The following is a 12,202-nucleotide window of genomic DNA, read 5'->3' as shown; positions in this document are numbered from 1 at the left end:
TGATAATTGTGTTAATATTAACTAAACAAACCAATTAATTAGTTTGTTCAGCAAGAAAACTAGAGAAACACACAGCTCGTATGAAACTACATTTCATAAGGTCACACTCATACTGTACATACTATACACACATATTTACATCTGTACAAAATCCACTGGCCTTAGGTTGAAAAGCCTTAATTTAACTTAATTTGCATTATTCCTTAATGCCAAAATTATTTATAAAACCATTCACTTTTCTTTGGAATATATTTGTAAAGAGAACTTTAGAAAATGAAAATGCTAGATGGGGCATATAATAAAAAATATAATAACAAGAATTAAAGTGTGACAATCTGCTAAATATTCAATATGATTTACCTGCTGGCTTGATGGAGCTTTGAATCCATGTTTACAATGTTGAACTGCCTTTAGCAGCATCCCTTTCCGTTCTCTGTCTTTATTTTGTCAAGGCATTGGTGTTTTTGTCTACAAAGTGTGCCAACAACAGCAGATTTAGTGTTTATTTTAACTTAGAGCTGATCGGGAAGATTAAATCGATTATACATGTATTGTAACGTTAATACTAACCCAGTCGGCATTTCAACGTTGATTCAACGTTGAATCAACGTCAGGTACCAACGTTGAATCAACGTTGGATTACCTTTCGGTTTTGCAAAAAATTTCAACGTTGAAATCACGACGTTGTTTCAACGTCACACTTTCAACATAGGTGAATTATGGTTGATATCATGACGCAATTTCAACCTTCTATTTCCTTGTTGTTTTTAACACTAAATATAGATTTTTACTTTACACTGCAATACTCACTAAATTATTTACTGTAAACGTGTCATTTTTAGTGCAATTATCATATGAATGCAACTTGCTACGCATAACTTACAGTACAACCCCATTTATAAAACTAAACACTTAAGAAAGGTAAAGTTTAAATGTGGACAAATAAAATGGCAGGTGCCTACCCTTTCCAAATAAACATGAAAGCAGCTGTTAAAAATATTTTTTATGGATAAAACACATTATTTCAAACAGTTAGGTTTCCATTTAGTAGTGCAGAAGTGGAATTTTCTAAATATATAATAAAATCATAAAATATGAAACAAAATCATGTTTAAAAGTCATTTTATTAATCTGAATAGAAAAACTTTATTCAAGAAAAACTGCAAATATGAATTTTGTTGTTGGTTTAGTTGACAGTCTTCTTATGGCCACCACCACCCATCTATTCTGGCTCATGCTGTACTTAATATGATGACAGCATCTAAAAAGGGAAAAAACACAAGATATTTAATTTTCAAAAAATGCTGCATTATAGCCCATGTACAAAAAAATCTTGTTATTGCACATCAGGGCAAGATGCGTTTTCTTTGATAGTCTTGACTTGAAACATTGCATAGCCATCTGATGAAAGAACAAAGCTGTTGTGTTTACGAAGATGACAATGAGGTTCAATTAATATCATCTACAGTGCATTCAGAAATCATACACCTTTCACTTTCAATTTTATGTTGTTGCATGATACTGTAATTGTTTAGATATTTTTACAAAGTAAAAACAGAATTTTAGAAACTTTTGCAAATGTATGAAAAAAGAAAACATCATATTTACATTATACATATTCAGACCCTTTGCAACAACTGAGGTTGCTGAGATGTTTCTACACCTTAAATCGTCCTGATGAACACAAAGATTTTTTAAGGAATGTCTGCAACCAAACTGACCAGAAGCACCATTGACTTACATAGTAGGATAAAGAATACTATGGTAGTGAATGGTGCTTCTGATCGATGTGGTTACAAATGAATCCAATACTGAATGCTTAAGTGATATTAACTTTATATTTTCAACACCCCTAAAAGAGATGCTTAACAAATCAAACACTGACAGGTTGCTTTACGTGTGGGTCAAACAGCCTTTTGTGTAGTCCCTTACCAATGAAATCGAAGATGGACTTCAGAACTTCTGGATTGTCTGTGTAAGCCTTTAAACTCGCCCAGACCAGCAAGGCATCTTGTTAGCAGACATCCCGACCTGATCAAAAACTTTTGATTAGGAGATGTTTTAATCCTATTTTTAATACATGTTTTACAAACTTACCACAGGTGATCTGGCAAAGCGACTTACGAAACAGCATCTTCCCAAATCTCCTCTTCAGGCTCATCTTAGCGATCATTGCATTTGATAAAGTTTGGAAAAAGAAAAACATATTTCATTAGTATAGAAATATAAATGTAATCTTTTGGTTAGAAATACAGAAAACTGTGGCCCAAGTACAACTTTTAAAGAAATTAAGAATGTTTACATTTTTTGTCATAACACTATTCATTACCTTTTAAGAAGGAATGATTTGGGGATCTGGAAAGACACACTACTTCACCTCTCTGTATTTTATCACACGTCTTCAAATTGCATGTTGATCTGCCTACAATTTAAAACACATAAAATAAAAACAAGTCATAGCCCCTTTTAAAAAGAAAACATAAATTGTGAAATACAAAACACTGCATCTTAATTATTAGGATTAGTAGAATTTGATTTGGTTACAAAACAAATATTAAATTCATTGTAAGGTTTTAGGGGAAACGTTTCACAAAAAAGAAATGGTAAATTACGGATTTCTATTACAACATGGTATCTTGGTGGTGCATTACCAGGGTAGGTGGTAGCTCATTGACAATTAAAAAAAATTATGATTAAAGCCATAATACATAAAGATAAGAACAAATAAATGCTGTCACGTACACCACCACAAAGACCCATTTTTTTCCTGTCAATATGAAGCCTCTATAAAACTTGCATCAACATCCACTCTGAACACTGGATTTACTTTTGTCTCTGTCTACTGAAAACAAAGTGTTTGAAATATGTAGGCCTACATACTGTAGAAGGAATAGTGGCATACAAAAGAAATTAATTGCTGTGCTGAAAAGTAACCATTGTATCCTAAATTAGTTTCTTATATTTTCCTAATGACAATGATAAACCAGTCTTGAGAAACAAGTAGCAGGTGTTTTTAAAAAGCCACTCTCAATTCTCACCTGTGAAGTTTCTTGTGTTTGTGTGTCATTCTGTTTCTGACCTGACAACCCTTGCTGTCTGTTTCTTGTTCAATCTTGACAAAATATAAAAAAGAAAAATTAGTGCAATATTGGAAGAGAATTCTATAATGACTTTTATCAGAACATGAATACATACACTTGCATACTGCATTTAAGTAAATACTGTAGAATAGCAGGGTTAACACAACATTACCTGATCCAGATGTAGTAGCTGTTGATGCATGAAAATCTCAGCATTGACAAGATCATCATCACTATTCTAATTTGAAGGGCTCTGATAACGAAGACATTACAAAAGAGTTATAAAAATATACTAAAAACAAGAGCATTTGTCTAGATAACCATTATTTTCTATTTCCATTAAAACTTGCTAACTATTCAACAAGTAAGAAAAATTACACCGTTACAATGTATTTCAATTCAAATAGAACATGCAAACTTACACGACATGATATTTTCGTACAAAGGAGTTAACTTAAGTGTTTCAAGCCGCTTAAAATCGTGGATACTGCGCGAATGACCGCAGGTGAGCGTCATAAGCATAATTGAGTGATTGCCATGGAAACATGAGGGTCACGTCGACTATCTTGTCCCTTTTAATTTTATAACTGCATTTATACACATTACCCCGTCGAGAAAACCTCAGCATGATTAATATTGGATTCGACGCCCATGTTATCACGTCATCAATAAGTTTGGATTAATGTCATTAACACGAACTGCTATACGTATCCGTTATTGCGAATTCGTGAGCCATAAAACACCAACATCTCATCTAAGTTTTAACACTTTATCAGTAATAGTAATTTGAGAAACTAAGCAGCTAACACTGACCGGACCGGACCGCACCGTACTCGAGGTGCTCCTCCAGGCTGATAGGTGTCTGTGGCGCCTGTAAGACCTCTCGGATATAAGTTACGCTGACTGAACTACGAAATCAACACTTTTTCACCGAAGTTGTCCAAAAAGCCCTTACATTTATAACTAGGTGTTTTTCTGAAGCAAAAACAACCAAGTGGTTAAGTTGATAAAAACACACCTCATATTAATTTATTAATATTCATAATAACGAAATCCAATTTCGGCGGGAACATCCCGTGGACTAGTAAATTAACTACTATAACGAATACATTCGCAACTAACAGAAAAAAAACCCGATTTGGCATCGTGCTTTTTTGTCATACCACTTTGTATATGTGAATAAAATAACGTTATACGTTTACATTGACTTATATTTCCTTACCTCTTCTTTCTCTGAAGCATTTTCTCGTGTGATACGCAAGATCTCGCAGACAGCCGTTAAAACAGTCCAGTCTCGTGTAATCTCGCGAGATTACCTTGCTACCTGTATATTCAATTATTTGTTACATTTTTTTATAATTTCATCAATATTATAAAATGAGTTTTTACTTTTTTTTTCTGAATGATTCACATATTATAAAACATTATTTTATTGTCTCTCTGCAACCATTTACTTCACTGTTGTTTCAACGTTGTTTCAACGTTGAATCAACGTTGAACAAACAACTGACGTTATTTCAACCAAATTTCAACGTTGATTTTTAAGCATTTTATTAACCTTTTTCAACCGTTTACCATTCACCGTTGTTTCAACGTTGAACAAACAACTGACCTAATTTCAACCAAATTTCAACGTTGAAGGTCGGTCATATGCCCGCTGGGAAGAATGAGGCTATTTTGCTTGCTAAGTTGTTAGCACTTTTAGAACACCGACAGCAAACCATTACCGGAAGAAATACATAAACAAACTTCCAAATTACTAATTCTGCGGTTTAACAACTGATATAATGTAATGAATCTACCTGTTAATGCAACGAACTTCGGAATCTGTCATCTTCGCTCTCCAGGCAGAGAGTGGACACAGAGATGCTGCGGAGCGGGCGGGAAAACACGAAGTGGATTACTGGAATCAGTGGATCTTTAGCGAACAGAAAGTAATTTCCCTAAAGTAAGTAATTTCCCCAAAATGTAATTTCCATGACACAGCATTAAGTTCCCCCGAAAGGGAACATCTCAGTTATAATTGTAATATTTTTTCCTTAAGATAGGAAAGGAGATGCTGCCTCTTTGCCTTAAATCTTTGTGCCTGTAGCACTTTCTTAATTTTAGCAGAAGCTGTTTGACCTAGTTTTCACTTCCTATTCATAGCTTCGGGACGCGATGTCACAGCAACCTCATCCGCTGGCATCCATTTATAGACCTAGATTGACACATTATTCACTCATGTCACACTGCATATTGTTCCCCAAAATGTTATCTAATACTACATATTATTAACAGAATGAAGGGGCCCTCTGGGCAGTGGGGGCCCTATAATTGTCATCACCTTTCACCTCAATTATGCATGCACTGTATTTGATCTAGTATTACCATAGCAAAACCAAGAACCTGTGACTGAGGAATTTGTTCAGAATATTTTAGTCATTAAGAAAATGATTCAAGACTTGTCATTTTTCCTTTCTCCTTGCTGAAAAAAACAGCATTCCAGCAAGACCAGCATGTGTTGTGTTTTGGTGCTGGTTTGCTAGTGAACACCAGCTAAACCAGCACCATCATTAGCAACAGCTAAACCAGCACCAAACCAGCATTAGCACCAACTAAACCAGCACCAAACCAGCATTAGCACCAGCATCCCATGCTGGTCATACCAGCAAGACCAGCATATGTTGTGTTTTGGTGCTGGTATGCTGGTGACCACCAGCTAAACCAGCATAATTCCCATGCTGGTTTGATGCTGGTTTTTTCAGCAGGGCTCACAAACACTAAACGACTATTTTAAATCTACCAAGCACAAATCAAGAGACTCATAGGCTCAAATATTTTGAGATCAATAAAATGTTTGGCTGCTCTCATGTGGTAGTATTAAATGGTCATCATAGCCTTCTGAAAAACTTTGTAATAAAAAAACTATGATCTATAAATTATATACTCTGAAACTGTAAAGAATATTGAATTTCAAATATTATTCTTAAAGGGATACTTCACCGATTTGCGTTAAGCTTTGTATTGTTAGAACCCCATGTTTTTGAATGGTCATGCATCATTCCCTCAGTTTCCCCTGAGACGGGATAAATACAGATTTCAGTGTTCCACTTCCTTCTTTCAATGATGTAAAAATCGTCATTTTGCGTCATTGAAAGAAGGAAGTGCTATATCTTTGTCGAGGGTGAAAGACTGCAGACACTCATTCCTCATTTTTCGAGATGGGTCTGGCTGCAGACTACGGGCGAGTGGAGCTCCACAGGAAACACGTGACCTCCACTAGCGGGTCAGTGGAAATGCGTCACCTAATCTTCACGTATTATAAAGGTAGTTAAAATAATCAGGGGTTTTATTAAATGCTTGAAAGAACAAAAAAGAAACAAACACAAATTGTCATCATTGTCATATAACAATAAAATAATATACCAGTGTCCAACAGTCTTTCAGTCCAGATTAAGTGCCAAGTCCTAAAATACAGCCATTGTTCTAATAACTTTCAGGTTTTTAGAAAATTCAGTAGTGTCAAAATACATCTCATGTTTAAATCTTTAAAAAAAGGGGTTGCACAAAAGCCAAAAATAACATTTCTGTATGTACATTTAAAATTATGATAAACATAAAATTTTATATAGTCACAAAAGTCACACCAAAATGTCAGTGTGTGATAGTTAAATAATCGTACCAAAGCGGTATACTAAGCTTTTATGGTTTTTATGACACGAAGGGGCTGAATGCTTTCTCTCCAGCAATTTGCACTAGACATTTAAACATAGCAGTGGAATTAAAACCTGTATTTTGAGTGCCTCTGCCTTTTGTTCATGTTTGTTTTTAACTATACAGTTCAACTACCAATGTAACATTCCATACATTTTATAAAGTAAACATTATGTTGTGACATTCAGATATGAACATCAAATGAATGAAATAATTTAGAACTAAATCAGAATTTTGCATTTAAAGCTAAATAACAACATGAGTCATCCCAGGGTTATGGATGTGACATTTGCAGTGAAAACTCAATAGAATACAGTCATTACCAATACATTTAACAACCTTTTTAAAGTTTTCTAAATATCTAATGTTAAGAGTCCAGACAATCGCTATCAGTTTATACTCAAATTTTCTATTTTAGATGAGGGAATCATGTATGCATTTTGGTTGTGACAGAAAAGGACACTGGTTTTGGGAGACAATACACTGTAAGAATTCTATAAATTAAAATGCATTACCCAGGAGCAATAATACCCCCAAAAATGGGGAAGGGATGGATCTTCAATGAACAAACTATATTTATTTAAATTTTTGTATGCACATTTATGAGGAATAAAAAGATTTACAGACATGACAGTTTTTCTTTGAAAATATAAAAATATGGGGAAACATGGTTAAAACTTTTAACAGACATTGCATGGGTATTTGAACCATGTATATATTGACATATGAGATACCAGTGTGATTAAAAACTTTACTTTTCGTGATAAGTTTGACATTTGCAAGGAATTGCTCATACAAATCAGCTACAGTGAAATAATGAAGAATCCACAATTTCCACAATTTTACCAATTTTAATTGTTTTTGAGTAAATACAAAAAACATCTTATGCTATATTAACAACATACATGAACTTTAAGTGACCACAAGTGTTAAAGTAAAGACACATTGTGCCTGCACACACACACACACACACACACACACACACACACATTCTGGTTTCCATGTTTTGTGGGGACATTCCATAGACGTAATGCATTTTATACTGTACAAACTGTATATTCTATTCCCCTTACCTGCCCCATTCCCTAACCCCAACCATCACAAAAACCTTTCTTGTACCTTAGATTTTCAATAAACATCATCTTGTTTGATTTATAAGCTTGTTTCCTCATGGGGACATCAAAATGTCCCCACAAGGTCACAAAAACACTGGTATTCCTATCATTGTGTGGACAATTGGTCCCCACAACGTGATAATTACCAGGTACACACACACACACACACACACACACACACACACACAAACTATTCTGTCTATGAAGCAATCCCAGTAGCCAGGGTGGTCATCTGAGGAGTAAAACCCCAAAAGCACTCCACGTTGTTCATTTCCCCAGAAGCCAGCCCCATAGTCTTTGCAAACTTGCTGCACTGTAGGCGCCTGCACCCAGAGATGGTTTACGGTTTTCTGTAAATTCTCCGGTGTCTTTCTGACAGTCTACTCTATTGTCTCCACTCTATTACAGTAAATCTATTGTTTTGTTTCTTGAGGCGACATTTTATTTATTTTAATTTAAGAGTTTTATTACATTTTATTTTATATTTGAATGCACAATTGTTATTTATAAGAATTCAGATGTTTACAGTTATTGGTAACTGTCATATTACTATTGTATGTTTGACCAATACACAGTTTTTTTCCACTGCTACATTTTATTTATTTAAAGAAGTTTGTTTACATTCTATTTTAGATTTGAATGCAAAATTGTTTTTTAATAAATAATAATTCAACACTTTGCAAACATCTGTTATTTTGTCCTGGGTATGTTAAGTTAGTAAAGAATGGTGCCTTTAGTCTCTTCAAAGAAGGTAAGGTGGAAGGTATACAGTTTTTTATTAATTCAACAATAGTATCGGATCGGTATCGGGTATCGACAGCTACACAAAGCCCAGGCATCGGTATCGGGACTGAAAAAGTCGGATCGGTGCACCCCTAGGTATGTGTTTGTTTATTTACCGGTGTCAACGGTTCCTCATGTGTTCACTAACCCCGGTCGCTCATTTCGGTAATTGTTCACCTTGCCTTGTCTTGTCGGACGTTTCTGTGCTTTCTCTCTAGTTACCTCAGGTTTGGGTTTCGGCATCCAGAGGCTCGTCTTCACCCGGGATCTTCTCGCCTGTGGATTATATTTACTATCTCCATTGACTCTGTTTGTTTCTCGGAAACAGCTGGTTCGCTTCGTATTCAGGCGGTACACCAGTTGCTTCCGGGTTTCTCCGGCTATCACCATCCCGTGAGTGATTATCTCCAGGTATCGAACATTGTGGATTATATGAACTCTATTGACTCTGATTGTTTTTCGGAACAGCTGGTTCGCTTCATATTCAGGCGGTACACCAGCTACTTCCGGGTTGCGTCAGCTACCCTTACGAAAATTAACCATGGTTTTACTACAGTTAAAATCAAAAAACCATGGTTACTGTAGTAAAACCATAGTAACTACAAAATAACCATGGTTTTGACAATCATGGTTTTCAAAACCATAGTTACACCATAGTTAGTGTTATAAAACCATGGTTTTGCTGATAGTAATCAATACACCAAAAAACCATGGTTACTACACTTTACCACAATAAAACCATGGTTAATTTTCGTAAGGGTACATTTGCATCCGCAGTGGATTTCCTCCAGTCGATTGCCGTGTGTGGTTCTTGAAACATTGACTTGCTCTGCACCTATCTCTTTTCTAAATAAACATTGTTAACTTGCTATTGACTCCGAACTCTTCATTGTGACAATAACGTTACCTATAAAGGAGTGAAAAATTAAATGTGAAAACAGCCTCCTTGTATTACTTTTTAAGTTAAACAACAAACCCAACACACACATATACAAAACGATCGTGTACTTTTGTCACACCCCGGGGCGGACCCAACTATGCTAAGGGTCACACCCCTCTCAACTCTTCCACCTCGAGGAGTTTCCCAAGACCACCCCAATGACCAGACAGACGAGTATACTACAATTAAAATAAACTTTATTAAATATTTAAAAGGAAAGGGGGGAAAGGGGGAAGGGCAATTTAAAATTAATGTGTCTCTCTTTCACCTCCAGGGCCACTTGAGGGAAAGACTGGGGACAGGGGCTCCGTAGGGGCTCTGGCCCAACAATCCGTGGCGCGCTCCGCTTCTCCTGGAGGCAGAATCAAACAAAGGTCAGACAAGGTAAAGTACTTCGATGTCAAACGCTGTTCGTCCACCCGGGACCTTCGGCAGAACAGGTAAGTAAGGGTTTATACACAGGTTAAGTTTACTCCACAGGTTACGTTATTCACAGCACTGGGGATCTTCGTACACACAGAGCTTCACTTGTACAGATAGGTATTTGCTATAAGCACAGAACAGGTTTACTTCACAGGTCACGTTACTCACAGCACTGGGGATCTTCGTACACACACAGAGCTTCACTTGTACAGGTAGGTATTTGCTATAAGCACAGAACAGATTTACTTCACAGGTCACGTTACTCACAGCACTGGGGATCTTCGTACACACACAGAGCTTCACTTGTACAGGTAGGTATTTGCTATAAGCACAGAACAGGTTTACTTCACAGGTCACGTTACTCACAGCACTGGGGATCTTCCTACACACACAGAGCTTCACTTGTACAGGTAGGTATTTGCTATAAACACAGAACAGGTTTACTTCACAGGTCACGTTACTCACAGCACTGGGGATCTTCGTACACACACAGAGCTTCACTTGTACAGGTAGGTATTTGCTATAAGCACAGAACAGATTTACTTCACGGGTCACGTTACTCACAGCACTGGAGATCTTCGTACACACACAGAGCTTCACTTGTACAGGTAGATATTTGCTATAAGCACAGAACAGGTTTACTTTACAGGTCACGTTACTCACAGTACTGGGGATCTTCGTACACAGAGCTTCCCTTACAAACAGTGGGCTTTCGCTACAGTGCTGGTACACCGTATTCCTTCGCCCATCCACTCAAACTGTCTGGGCGTCGTAGGGACTAGTGGGACTGATGACACGGAGCCGAACGCTTCCCGAACTCCCCCTCCTTCTTCACCAACCGGGGTCATGAGTTGGGGCGAACTTTCGTCGGGGCTCCGCTCACCACGAGCTTCTGGTGGAAAGGTCAATACATACACTGCTACAACCCACAGTCCGCACAGTACACTCTTGGTAATACTCACTGGGCTTCACCACTGTCTGCTCTAGGAATAAACGAAGCTCTCGTGGACACACCCCGGGCACAGGGCTAAATATCCTCGCTCTCCTTAGGACCCAGGCCACAACGGATGTCGTCATCTCGCGACTCGTCTGAGGCTAGGCAGTTTGAACGCTACAAGCACAGCATACACACAGCAAGTAAAGCGTAAACGCCATCAATCAGTGAAACTCACCCACAGCACTCTTATAAACTTCACGTGGTTTTTAAATCGCCCTTGCCACCTGGCTACGACGATCTCGAGAGGATGGTTGGGCAGCAACTGGACCGCCAATGAGAGTAAGATGTGTGTATTCACAGGCCCGGCGTGTTGATTTCTCTCCCCTGGCTCACCTGTGTTTCTGTTTCCCCACAGGGCCACTGCTCTACTAGCGAACGGTGCTTCCCATCAGGTCCTTCGTCCGTACTTCCGGTCAACCCGCGGCTCACCCACGCTGTCCTCTCCAGTGGGGCCAGGGACCTCAAACACACAACGGAACACACAAAAACAACTCTTCGTACAAGTATGGCTCAGATAAGTACCACATCTGTTACTCACGCTTAGTTGTCCACAACTATTATTCGCTACACTATTGATGGCTCTGTGTTCACTCCTTCTCTGATGAAACTCCTCAATATTCCTTCGTCAACCGACTGTCCCTTTTCTTCTCTCTTCCCCAATAGCACGATCCAACCAACCTGGTCTGTCTGCAAAGCAGCAACACAGCGTAGACAAGTACACCACAAGCACCCCGTTTGATGTCTACAAAGGTCTTTTTATACGCTGACTCTTCCCCTCGTCAGCCTACCAGCGACCGCTGTGCAAATTATCCCCACCTGCGCGCAATCAGGCTTAATTTGACTTCGGGGAAACCCCGGAAACGAAATGTGGAAGCCGGGTTCCGCCCGTCGTTCATACAAAATGTGGAAGCCGGGTTCCGCCCGTCGTCCATTCAAAACGTCACCTGTGACACTTTCATTACTACTTTGTTTTAACACAATAAGCCATCAAAACATAGGTTACGAATATGTTGTCATGATCAGCCAACGTTAACATTCGCGAGACATAAATTGTTTGTCAGAAGAAAAAAATATATATAAATTGTTTATTTATTCATTTGTGTTCTGCTTACATTGCAGGTTACAATAACGTCAGTTTCTCAGTGTAGCCTATAAATGATTACCTGAA

General features: G+C 37.8%; 1 long non-coding RNA gene across 1 annotated transcript; it reads right to left on the bottom strand.

The window, feature by feature from the left end:
• Window positions 1-1,105: 1,105 nt before the first annotated feature.
• On the bottom strand, window positions 1,106-3,892 carry LOC135783787 (uncharacterized). Its single transcript, XR_010545794.1, has 7 exons — window positions 3,503-3,892; window positions 3,253-3,333; window positions 3,039-3,112; window positions 2,330-2,422; window positions 2,098-2,161; window positions 1,933-2,031; window positions 1,106-1,261 (listed from the first exon to the last, which is right to left on the bottom strand). It is a non-coding gene; the product is annotated as an uncharacterized lncRNA (long non-coding RNA).
• Between the last annotated feature and the right edge of the window lie 8,310 nt (window positions 3,893-12,202).

Source organism: Paramisgurnus dabryanus, chromosome 2 (genome assembly GCF_030506205.2).
Source record: "Paramisgurnus dabryanus chromosome 2, PD_genome_1.1, whole genome shotgun sequence".
Taxonomy (NCBI): Eukaryota; Metazoa; Chordata; class Actinopteri; order Cypriniformes; family Cobitidae; genus Paramisgurnus; species Paramisgurnus dabryanus.
Note: the sequence above shows the minus strand (reverse complement) of the source record. Positions and strands in the feature narration are given on the sequence as shown.